The sequence below is a fragment of the Bos mutus genome, chromosome 14, assembly GCF_027580195.1.
Source record: "Bos mutus isolate GX-2022 chromosome 14, NWIPB_WYAK_1.1, whole genome shotgun sequence".
Classification (NCBI taxonomy): domain Eukaryota; kingdom Metazoa; phylum Chordata; class Mammalia; order Artiodactyla; family Bovidae; genus Bos; species Bos mutus.
This window is the reverse complement of record NC_091630.1, coordinates 78,713,716-78,726,037: the sequence shown is the minus strand read 5'-3', so window position 1 is coordinate 78,726,037 and position 12,322 is coordinate 78,713,716. Positions and strand designations below refer to the sequence as shown.

The 12,322-nt window shown below is 44.4% G+C and overlaps 1 protein-coding gene across 8 annotated transcripts in view; it reads right to left on the bottom strand.

Annotated features, from left to right (window-relative positions):
- CYRIB (CYFIP related Rac1 interactor B) overlaps positions 1–12,322 on the bottom strand; it is a 148,330-nt gene that overhangs the window by 76,988 nt on the left and 59,020 nt on the right. The window contains exon 1 of one of the 8 annotated variants that reach the window (XM_070382779.1): positions 7,536–7,634. The exons of 6 other annotated variants lie outside the window; for them this stretch is intronic. The gene's annotated coding sequence lies outside the window, so the exon portion shown is untranslated. Of the gene's footprint in view, positions 1–7,535; positions 7,635–12,322 lie in introns of those variants that run through there. One more of the 8 variants, XM_070382785.1, reaches the window with a different exon arrangement.

Genomic DNA, 12,322 nt, shown 5'->3' with positions numbered 1-12,322 from the left:
GAAGGGAAATGAAGTGACTTATGGCTGAGGCTCTCTGGGTCACTTTAAAGTCCTCCAGTTGTTGCCTCTACATCCATCCTATGGTATAGGATGAACTTCCCCATCCTGTAAGTCCCAGAGGCAACTCTCCCAATTAGGAAGGGTTGCATGCAGGGAAGTGCTAGTACCTTTGAGGCTCCACAGCCTTAAGAACCGTTTCTGGTGACAAGTCTCTGTGACTCATGATTTTACTGACTGGAGCCTCTGATAAAGGTGCCACCTGGTGGTGCCCCTGAGAGGATGGACTCTTCTGCCTCCCTGACACAGCCATCAGGCCAACTGCTTCTGTTAAGCAGCTGGCTACTGGGCTCCTGTGGAAACAGAAAGCCTGACTCAGGGAGGCTTCATGAGTTCCAGTCTGATGCTTCTACTTTGGGGTGGGTCAGCTCATACTCAATGACTAACAAGATGGAGAGTCAACTGAAAATGAGTATTTGAGAATATATCTGGATTGCCTTAGCTCCACAACATCTCAACTTTACATGAAAAAGAGGTGGAGAGCCCTCTGGGGAAACTCATCCTCTACTTTACCACTGGACACAAAGTTATGGGCTCAGTGGAGCCCACATCTATAAACTCTGTATTGCCAGACCATCCACTGTCAGTACCTGAGCACTGATTACTATCAGTTATTTCGTGGACTTTAGCAAAAGCCTCTGAACTTGCTCAACTGTATCCAGTCTTACTTTACCTTTAATCCATTCTCCAAAAGCTTTGAGAACAATCTTTTGAAAAAATAAATGAGTATTTCTCACCCCCTTTAAAGTCCTATAATGGTTTCCAGTGGCCTTTGGTCCAAACTGCCCTGAACCTGTTAACATGACTCAGCCAGCCAGCCTCACAGCACACTTCCTGTCCACTTCTTTCCCACATCTCCTTCATACCCTGCAGTACTGCCACACAGAACCAGTAACTGTCTGTAAGATACACAGGATTTTTCTCATCTCCAGGCTTTGGCCTCTCCTTTCTATGTCCATACATTTCTCCTTTTGCCAGACTGACTAATGGTCCACTCTTCAGATCTCAGTTTAGATGGCATTACCAGATGGGTGTTTATCCTGGCTCATAAGATTAAGTACCTACTAAATTCATACTATCTATTCTCCTCTGTCTTTACTTCTACTGTTAAAAAGGGACCACTAACATTTTATTCACTGTTGTGTAACCCTGCTTATGTGCTCAATAACTATTTGAGTAATCAATAGCAATCATATACCACATATTGTGCCAGGTGTCAAAGAAATATATCAAAACAAAAAAATTTTAATGATCATTCAACTTAAAAATGCATCACTTCAATAAAATTACATTCTTCCTCCCCTATTATACGGCACTGAAATAAATACAAAAATCTCACAACAGTGTTGGGAATCATGTAGCAAAGATAGTGTTATTCATATCTTACAGATAATCTGAGAATATTAATACTATCAGGAAAGAGCAAATCAGGACTTAAATGTTTTTGTCCATACATACTGAAATTTTACACGGAGACTCTACCAATAAGAGCACAAGTCAAGAACTCCCTGGCGTCCAGTGGTTTGGGACTCTAGGCTTTCATTGCTGAAGGCCTGGGTTTGATCGCCGATTGGGGAACTCAGATCCCACAAGCCCTGTGGTGTAGCCAAAAAGAAGAGCACAAATCAACAAACTACAAAAGTCCACTTCAAGATGTAGCCAATCTCCGTTTTCATTTAAATCAGTGCCTTTAATTCTCCATTACCCACATTAAGAACAGAAAAATGGCATAAACAATCCCAAATATAGAAATATAAGAAGCATTACTATAAACAAAGCTAATGGAGGTGATGGAACTCCAGCTGAGCTATTTCAAATCCTAAAAGATACACTATTAAAGTGCTGCACTCAATATGCCAGCAAATTTGGAAAACTCAGCAGTGGCCACAGGACTGAAAAAGGTCAGTTTACATTCCAATCCCAAAGAAGGGCAATGCCAAAGAATGTTCAAACTACTGTACAATTGTGCTCATTTCACACTGCTAGCAAGGCAATGCTCAAAATCCTTCAAGTTAGGCTTTAGCAGTACGTGAACCAAGAACTTCCAAATGTTCAAGCTGGCTTTAGAAAGGCAAAGAAATCAGAGATCAAATTGCCATCATTCACTGGATCACAGAAAAAGCAAGAGAGCTCCAGAAAAACATCTACTTCTGCTTCACTAACTATGCTAAAGCCTTTGACTGTGTGGATCACAACAAACTGTGGAAAATTCTTAGAGATGGGAATACCAGACCACCTTACCTGTCTCCTGAGAAACCTGTATGCAGGTCAAGAAGTAATAGTTAGAACCAGACATGGAACAACGGACTGGTTCCAAATTGGGAAAGGAGTATGTCAAGGCTATATATTATCACCCTGCTTATTTAACTTATATGCAGAGTACATCACATTGAAATTCATCATTGGATGAATCACAAGCTGGAATCAAGATTGCAGAGAGAAATATCAATAATCTCAGATATGCAGATGATACCATTCTAATGATAGAAAGCAAAGAGGAACTGAAGAGCCTCTTGATAAGGTTGAAAGAGAAGAGTGAAAAGGCTGGGTTGAAACTCAACATTCAAAAAACTAAGATCATGGCATCCAGTCCCATCAAGTTATGGCAAATAGAAGGGGGAAAGTGCAAACAGTGACAGATATTTTATTTTTCTGGGCTCCAAAATCACTGCAGATAATAACTGCAGGCATGAAATTAAAGACACTTGTTCTCTGAAGGAAAACTATGACAAACCTAGATAGCATATTAAAAAGCACTTTGCCAACAAAGGTCCATACAGTCAAAGTTATGGTTTTTCCAGTAGTAATTGCATGGATGTGAAAGATGGCTCATAAAGAAAGCTGAGTGCCGGAGAATTGATGCTTTGGAATTGTGGTGCTGGAGAAGACTCTTGAGAATCCCTTGGAAAGCAAGGAGATCAAATCAGTCAATCCTAAAGAAAATCAACCATGAATATTCACTGGAATGAGTGAAGCTTAATAGGGTTAGGGTTAACCTACTGGAAGCTCCAATACATTGGCCACCTGACGCAAAGAGCCGATTCACTGAAAAAAGACCCTGATGCTGGGAAAGACTGAGTCCAGGGGGAGAAGGGGACAGCAGAGGATGAGAAGGTTGAATGGTATCACCAACACAATGGACATGAATCTAAGCAAACTGCAGGAGACAGTGAAGAACAGGGAAGCCTGGTGAGCTGCAGTCCAAGGGGCCACAAAGAGTTAAGACACAACTCAGCAACTGAACAAAAACAACAATCCCAAGTAATAATATCTGGGAATATGACATTTTTTTTTCTGGTGTTTTCTGAAACTGACCTCAGTATTCAGTGTAATTTGGATTATCTGAGAACATGCTAATTTACGACTGAGAGAAAGATTCTGGGGCACAATGTAGACAGACACAGTGATAGGTGTCTATCAGTTTAGATTTAGCACAGAGCTGACATAATGCGCCGACTAGAACACATCAAGTAGAGATTACTCACAAGGCAGAAAATGACTGTACAGGACTGAAAGCTTCAGAATGCTGTATACAACAGTACCAGACATCATCTTTTCAAAATAAACTAAAATAGCTACAGAAATATCTCTGCATTAGGTCTTCTACTGAAATAAAATCACCCAGTGTCTTTGAAAATAGCCATTCTCACCCATGGTACGTACCACAATCAGGATGTGGGGCGTGTCACAAGAAATGGCGTATAGTTAAATGATCAAAATTCTAAGAATGATTTCCTTGTTTAAAAAATTCTACAAATGTCACTCATTTGCATTCCAGTATACTTGTGTGAGTGGGAAAGGGGTGAAGTTATAGCCAGTGGACAGGAAATTATAATCCTGTATAAGCTCACAGTAGCTCAGACCATAAAGAATCTGCCTGCAGTGCAGGAGACCTGGGTTGGATCCCTGAGTCAGGAAGATCCCCTGGAGAAAGGAATGGCAACCCACTCCAGTGTTCTTGCCTGGAGAATCCCATGGACAGAGGAGCCTGGTGGGCTGGAGATTCCCATGGACAGAGGAGCCTGGTGGGCTATAGTCCATGGAGTTGAAAAGAGTCAGACACGACTGAGCAACTGACATGTTAACACATATGCTCACAGGCAGCAGAGAAGAGTGAACATTATCCATCCTGTGTGGCAGGTGAAAACGTTTGGAGACTCACTGTTTTAAGTAAGTATGCCTTCTAAATATACAACATAAAATACAGGACCTCAAATTAGTACTTTGAAATAATTTTAGTGAAGACTACAAGTCGCAGAGGCCTGGGCTGAAATGCCAGCCTTCTTGATCCTACTTGGGCAAGTACTTGGACAAGTTACCTAAGCAGTTTGAGCCTTACTTTCCTAATGCTATTTAAGAATTAACTAGGAATTAACCTACACATTGCAGGGTTGTGTGGAGAATGTGGCACAGAGGGGTTCACTATTACAGAGTAATAATGAAGGGCACACACCCAGTCCTCTATCTCTGTGTCCCTTACCTAACCTTAGTTTCCTAGTCTGCAATCCTACCACCTATTAGAATTAGGGTGTTGTAAAGATTAAATATCTTACAACACTGCCTGGCAAGTAGCACACACTAGGTACGTGTTAGTTACCATTAACATCATTATCATCACCACCACTGAAACGTTAAGTCAACACTGCCACATTATCAGATTCGTCACTTTTCTACTATATGAAAAAATGCTCCTTGAAAAATTAACCTTGTTTAATGAACTGACTATAATATAGGATGAGCTCACACACTCAAGAATTTTTATGCTGATTTTTAGAAACTTTAAATATACAAGAAATTATCTGAATTACCATTAGTCATGAACGTTGACAAGCTACATACATCAAATATCCATTTTCAGTGAACATATCCCTTCACTGAACTAAAGCATATCACAAACTGATGTCTATTGTAGTTTCTCCCCAAAGATTTCAAAGCATTTAAAAATAATTATATATAGCAATCCTCAAAATGTACAAGTTACCTGAGAAAACTGCATCTGAGAGCAATCAACATCTTTCTCGAAAACTTTTGCTAATTACAAACTGATGTTACAGTCTAACTGTTCCAAACCTGCCATTCATTCAATTAGTCAGAACATTTATTGCATATCCACTGTGCACCAGGCAGGCACTGTGCTAAACCCTGTTATAGCAACAGAAAAGGAAAGACCAAAAGTAACAGTGGGCATGCCACTAACAATATAATTAAGTATTTTGAAATTTTGTTTTCCTTAAACAGTGAAAAGAACAAATTATATGTTCTAACAGTTGAGTGCATCAATAACTAATGAGTTAAGTAACCTCATAAAAGTGACAGTACAATATTTTCCCCAAGGAGACCAGGATTAAATGAAATAAGCATCTGTCTCTACTGCTCAATTACTTACTAAGGTAAATGACCACTTTAAATGAATCAAATAACCTCAAGAATGACACTATTTTTCACCCATTTGAAGGGGAAAGTTTAGAGAAATAAATCTTAAGTTTGCTGTTAAATGTCACTTGGAATCTATCAGAAATAAACTACATTCACTCAGTTTTACTCAGCACCTGAAACTGTATTTTTTGCTGGGGCAACTAGGGTCAATTTACTAATCATGCCTTCCTTTGATCAACCATTTTTTCTTAGGTGAGAAAAATCTAGCCTTGATGCAATTGTCAAATAATCCAGAATTCATACTTTTTATCCTCCATTTTACAAAATGAGATTTTTCTCAAGTAGCTACATAACTGTATATATTACCCAGGAAAATTGCTCTGCAAAAAAAAAAAAAATTACTTTACTTGACTCCAAGTAAAGTAATCTTAGTGCTTAAAGTGGTCATCCAAAACCTGACAGGGGACAAAGAGCCAACCACATTTTTAGTACCTACCTCGCCAGAAGACAGGGCTGTTAGACAAATCCTATTAATATTGACAGCAACTGTATCAAACTGACAGGAAGGAAGGTGCACTTCAGGACTAAGGACCTTCCTTGGAGTTCATTATTATGAACTATGAATGTCACATTAGAAAAACTGCTGTCATTTCATTTTATGAATGCTGAATCAGGCAGTTTTAGTTAACTGCAACACTTTACAAGCAGGCTATCAAATAAGCCCCAATTACCAAGTTGTTCCAGACACAGAGGTTCTGTTTCTATTACTAAGTATAATTAAAGAATTGAAAGGATCAGTTTATTTTTCTTGATACATTAGTCTAAAACGATTTGCAATAAGTCTCTGGACACCCAAGTGACTGAAATTCCTTGAGCTATACAAAACACTCCTCTGGAATGCCAGTCTTCCAAATGGCAAGACTATAAGAACACACAACTGATACACATTCTCCACATTACACATGAAGGAGTAAAAAGATTTCAAACTCAATAAATTTACGGGGGGGGGGAGAGAAAGTGGAAACAAATGTCCCAAATCTTTGTCTTCTCCAGAATGGCATTTTGTAGCAGAGCAAGAATTCAGGCATTTATTTCATCAGTATTCCGCACACTGGGGGACATTCAGTAACTGCTGGTGACAGATGAGCCGAGAAGAAGCCTCACCAACAAACAGTATTAACAGGTAATGTTGCAAATCAGTCATGGAACAGCGGGAGAAGGAATGTGGAGGAGTTGAAAGAGTAACAATCTTCGGCCAAATTTTACATTCAGAGCAAATCACTCACACACTCCTCCGGCGGGGCGGCGTGGGGGCAAGTATTTGGTGTGACCCAGAATAACCAAGAAGAACACACACACACACACAGCAAGTGCCACTTCCACTACAGTTTGACAGTCATGCATTTGGATAATTATAGTAGAAACGTATGTTTTGGAAACACAGCTAAGACCACACCCTAGGACTGAGAACCGGGACTTTAAATGCTACGGATCAGAGGTCCACGCAGCACCTGAGTCGGACGGTCTTGTGGCACAGGTGGAAGGGGTCGGGGCACCAACTTCAAGGCAGGTGACCAGGAGGGCCGCGTGTCCGGGCGAGGCGTGGCGGAGTCCGAGAGAGAAGGGGGTGTGGATCCGGGGACCAGCACCGGGAGAGAGGGAGGGAGGGAAGGCGGCCGCTGGGAGGAAAGGGAGGTGGGAGCTCCGAGCCGGGGGACGACCATCGACGTGGGAGGGGGAAGCGCCCAGGAGCCAAAGGTCACGGGCGGAGGCAGGACTGAGCACGGGAGGGGACGGCGAGCACACGCGCGGAGACGCGAGTGGAAGGAGGCAGGGGCGGAGAAAGGCAGAACCGAATGAATGAGCGCCGGGGCGGCCCGGGCGCGGAGGAAGGGCCCGGGGCGCCCGCGGAGATGCCGCCGCAGCGCCGGGGGTGGGCGCCGGGGCGGGCCCCCGGCGACGGCGGTGGGGGCGGGTGCGGGGGACGAAGAAGCCCCGCGTCGGCTCCACCGCGCCCGCCTCCCGCCAAAATGGGGTCGCGGAGCAGGCGACCCAGGGGTGTGAGGGAAGTGGAGAAAAGGGGAAAAAAATAAACCACTCACCCTCCGCGCGAGCCTCCAGGCGCTCTCTCTCAGCCCCGTTCCTCCGCCCTCCTCGAGCCGCGGCGGCGGCTCCTCAGCGGCGCTAGGGGGAGCCCCGGGCCCGGAGCGGGGCAGCGGCGGCGGCGGCCGGACCGGGAGCCCCTCCGCACCTGCCCCTGTGGCGGAGCCGCGACGAGCCAGGCGGCGGCGGCAGCGGCGGCGGCGGCTCCTCCGAGCGGGGAGGGCAAATGACCCGGATGTACAGGGTAACGGCGAGGAGGGGGAAGGGGGAATGCCAGGAAGTGAGGGCGCCGCGGACCTGTCCGGCCGTGCGCATGCGCCGCGCGCCCGCCCCGCAAGGTAAACCCAGTCTTCCTTCCCCGCCCCCTTTGCTCCAGCCCCTCCCCTAGGGGGCGGGGCAAGGCCGGAGACAGGTGGTCGGGAGGACTCCGCGAGGAGAGGAAGGGGGCGCGGCTACCTTCTCCGCGACCCCGCCCTCCTTAAAGGGGCAGAACCTTAAAGGCCGAGATGGCTTCTGGGTGTACCCGCGTCTTGCATCCTTCTCATTTTACAGATGGAAAAACTGAGGCTCAGAGGTGACAATGACCTGCCTCAGGCCAGTAAGCTCAGAAATGGTAGAAAGTGGAACTCGAGACTCGCAGATCTGGACTCTGCTTAACCCATCAAAGTCGGGCACGCCTTTCCCTCTCCGCCAGGTGCTGATTGAGTCTTAAACTCCCAGACACTGCAGATGCGCTTGGCAGGCTCCCCAGAGCCGAGAGGTACACCGTTATCGCCTGCGATGGTATCATGGAGACGCCCTTGGGAGGTGTTAAATAATCAGTCTGAGAACAGAGATCAGTTGCCACTTGAGACTTGCATGGTGCTACACAGAGCACTTTCAGATAAATGAGACTCTGTTCTAGGGTCTGGTCTGGGTAATGCTATCTGATGGACAGAGAAGTTGGATGTGGTAGAGGGCGCAGCTTCATTTTCCCCAAATTCCCCTTTCACTCTGAACATAAAGGTTCCCGCTTTACTTAGAAAACAAGAACATCCCATCTAGCTAGCTCATCCTAATACCGTTATGAAACTCTCAGATTTTTTTCATTAATGCCAAAGTGTAAATAACGATCACATCTCCCAGGGATATTTTCAATTTGACTGCTAAGCAGATAGTAACTATGAAGGTAAATGGTCCTAAACATTTTGAGGTCAAGATCTCTACTGAAAATCCCATAAAAGTATGCACTTTTCTCTCCAGGTTAATGTATACAGGCAAACGAACTGCACACAATTTCAGGAAATTTTTGGATCCAGGAAGCCTATCTATGAAACCCTGATTATGAACCCTTGTTCTAGTCAAATAGGTAAGATCCCAGTAGTGATCTGGGCCTTACCATAGGTAGCCAAGCAAACACTCCTTGCCCCAGATATAGAAGGCAGCACTTAACCATATGTAGCTTTCTGTCTTGCTCTTGAGTTACATGAAGACCAAGTGATATTGGCCATATTACAAAGAAATGTGGTTAAGAGCGTCATGGAGAGAGCAGGTGGCTTTATCAAGGCACACACTAAGGGCAAGAGTCCTAGGCCTCAAACTTTTACCTTAATTATCTTACTTAAGGATGATTTGGGGGTCTTACACTGTATCCACTATAATCTTCATCAATTTCAATGGAACACAGGGCGCTGATGTTTTGCAAACACTGATGCTAACAGAACAGTCTCCACAATCCAAGAACTCTGATCCATTTGTCTGATACACGGATACCTACTCTTAAGTAACTCTGGTCCATATCGACCCAACATCCTCTCTTTGAGCCAGAGAAAGGGTTCTTATACCTGCTCAGTCCCTTAGATACGAGCTGCCAGCAACCACACACCTGGAACCGAGTCTCCCATGGAGAGGAGGAGTAATCTTGTCTGTAATATCCTCAACACGTGAACATCCAGTTTAGCTCAAGTATCTCCAATTATGTGGAGCTCATTATCCTCTAATTGTGAGGAGCCTCTTTTTTTAATTAATTATTTTGGCCTCACTCCACAGCATGTGGAATTTTCTCAAATGGGGACTGAACCCTCACCCCTGCAGTGGAAGCAGGGACCACTGGACCACGAGGGAAGTCCTAGGAGCCTCTTCTTTTACACTGATCAGAAATCTGATGCCCATCAACTGTCATTCATTGGTCCGAATTTTATTTCTGCAAAGTGACAGAGACATGATGCTGGCCTGGAGGAGCTTACAGACCAGCAAAGAAAACAATCCATTTGATGAGTGATAACTGTAAAATAGAGGATGAGTCCCAAGAGGAGTATAGACTGCTTTTTTCAGAGACACCTTTCTCCTTATCAGCCTACACATGTTCCTGACCTGTGTAAGCTCTGCCACTATCCCATGTGGGAGGTCCTGAAAGAGGGGACAGAAAACAAAAACCTAGGAGAAGTGATGAATTTACTCTTCCACGATCCCTTCTTCATCCTTCTGCGTAAATGTAATCACATTTCAGCTGTGGTCAAAGTCTCAGGTTGAAAAAAAAACAAAGGATGCAAAAAAAGATGTTTACATAAAAGTACTAGGCTCTAAAGATGATTTAACCATGGTGGCTTGTTAGCATTTTTTTTTTTTTTAATCCTTAGTCTATGTGTCAGGCACTGTACTAAAAGCCTTTGACTTGCATTTCCTCTTTTGCTTTTTACAAATTCAGTCACTGAGTCATTCAATCAACACAGTTTTGCCCCTCTACTGTGTCCCAGGCACCATGGGACACAGGGTGAAGTCAGTAAGTCATGTGGCTCTTGTCCTGGAAGGGCTCAAAATTCAGTAAAGGGAAGGGCCGTAACCCCACAATTACAACACGGCATGATTCGTTCTAATTTCAGAGGGTGGAGCAACTAACTCTCCCTGGAATGGCTATGAAGGCTTCAGAGGATAAGCTTGGTCTTGAAGAGATGCGGGAGGGCCAAGAAGAAAAGTTACATGGGCAGAGGAAGGGGAGGTCATGACATGCTTGGGGGAAGACTGGGTGGTTGGAAAGGACCTCCTCAAACACCATCCTAAGGAGTCTGAACTTGCCTCCTGAAGGCAACCACCAGTAAATAAAAGCTTCTAAGCAAGGGAGAGACATAATCAGATGTGTTTTATACCAAGATCACTCTGACCACAGTGTCCAATGTGGACTACAGTGGGAGAGACAGTGGAGACCAGCAGACCAGAGAAGCTGTTGTGAGGTCCAGGCGAGACATAGTAAGAGCCTGTTCTAGGAAACTGGCAGTGGAGAGAAAGAATGGACAACAGAATTGAGGTATTTACTGATGTATTATAGAATCTACACATGTTTGTGACTAGTGGAATTTAGGGGAAGAAAAAGCAGAAACTGTGGGTCATGACCCTGCGGTTCCTAGCTTCACAGATTAATCTGACAGTGATACCATCCAATCCCAAACCTTTCCAGTTTTCATTCCTATTCTCTTCCAACCTTTATCCATGTAAATGAACACTGCTTCAGTTGGTATCTTCAGATATGTGCAACTACCTCCTAGTATCTTTTCCTATTTTTCCAGGCACATTTATCACTTTAAGGCTGCAGAATATTTCATCATGTTGAAATAGCTCTGTTTCCTTTCAGTTGCTAAAGGTCCACACCCTGCACGCCTGGTTCACCCTGGACTCATTTGACTCTGGGCATTTTGCAAGGGATGAGTTGAGCGAAGAAAGGGAGGCTTTAGGTGAAGGGTATTGGAAAAGTGTAGCCTCAAGGGCAAGGAAAGCTGCAACTCTCATGGGAGACACTTGAGCAACCCTATTGCATGTGGAAATTACAAAGCTGTCGAAAAGAATGTATCGACCATGGGAATCCTAATGTCCACTCTCTATGGCAAAGCTAAACAGTGTATTAAAAAGCAGAGACATTACTTTGTTGACAAGGTCTGTATAGTCAAAGCTATGATTTTTCCAGTAGTCACATATGGATGTGAGAGTTGGACCATAAGGAAGGCTGGGCATCAAAGAATTGATGTTTTCGAACTGTGGTATGGAGAAGACGCTTGAGAGTCCCTTGGACAACAAGGAAATGAAACCAGTCAATCCTAAAGGAAATCAACCCTGAATATTCATTGGAAAGACTGATGCTGAAGCTGAAGCTCCAATACTTTGGCCACCTGATGTGAAGAGCCGACTCAATGGAAAAGACCCTGATGCTGGGAAAGATTGAGGACAGGAGGAGAAGGGGTGACAGGGGATGAGATGGTTGGATGGTATCACGGACTCAACGGACCTAAGTCTGAGCAAATTCCAGCAGACAGTGAAGGACAGGGAAGCCTGGCGTGCTGCAGTTTCATGGAGTTGCAAAGAGTTGGACATGACTTGGTAACTGAACAACAGCAACAGTTCTCTATGGCCTAATCCATCTCATCCATTCACTCCTTCATTCATTATTCCCTCTTGGAGCAATGCATTCTTGTGAACCACTAGGCAATAATGCAGAGCTAAAAGCACCAGGGAGCTGTGGATTTAGCCCCGCCAGGGTTTGACGCCTGTCCTACAACCTTCACAGGTTAATCTCAGAACTTCAGTTTCCCCACAGTTTGTTCTAAAAATTAGTTTAGATAAAGTTTGCTCAGTACTTGGGACAGAATTAAGCCTATACTCCAGTATTCTTGCCTGGAGAATCCCATGGACGGAGAAGCCTGGTAGGCTACAGTCCACGGGGTCGCAAAGAGTCGGACACGACTGAGCGACTTCACCTTCACTAATTATTTTCAGTCTTGGGTCCTTCCCTCTGCCTCCTGGCCTCCCAGCAATTTCC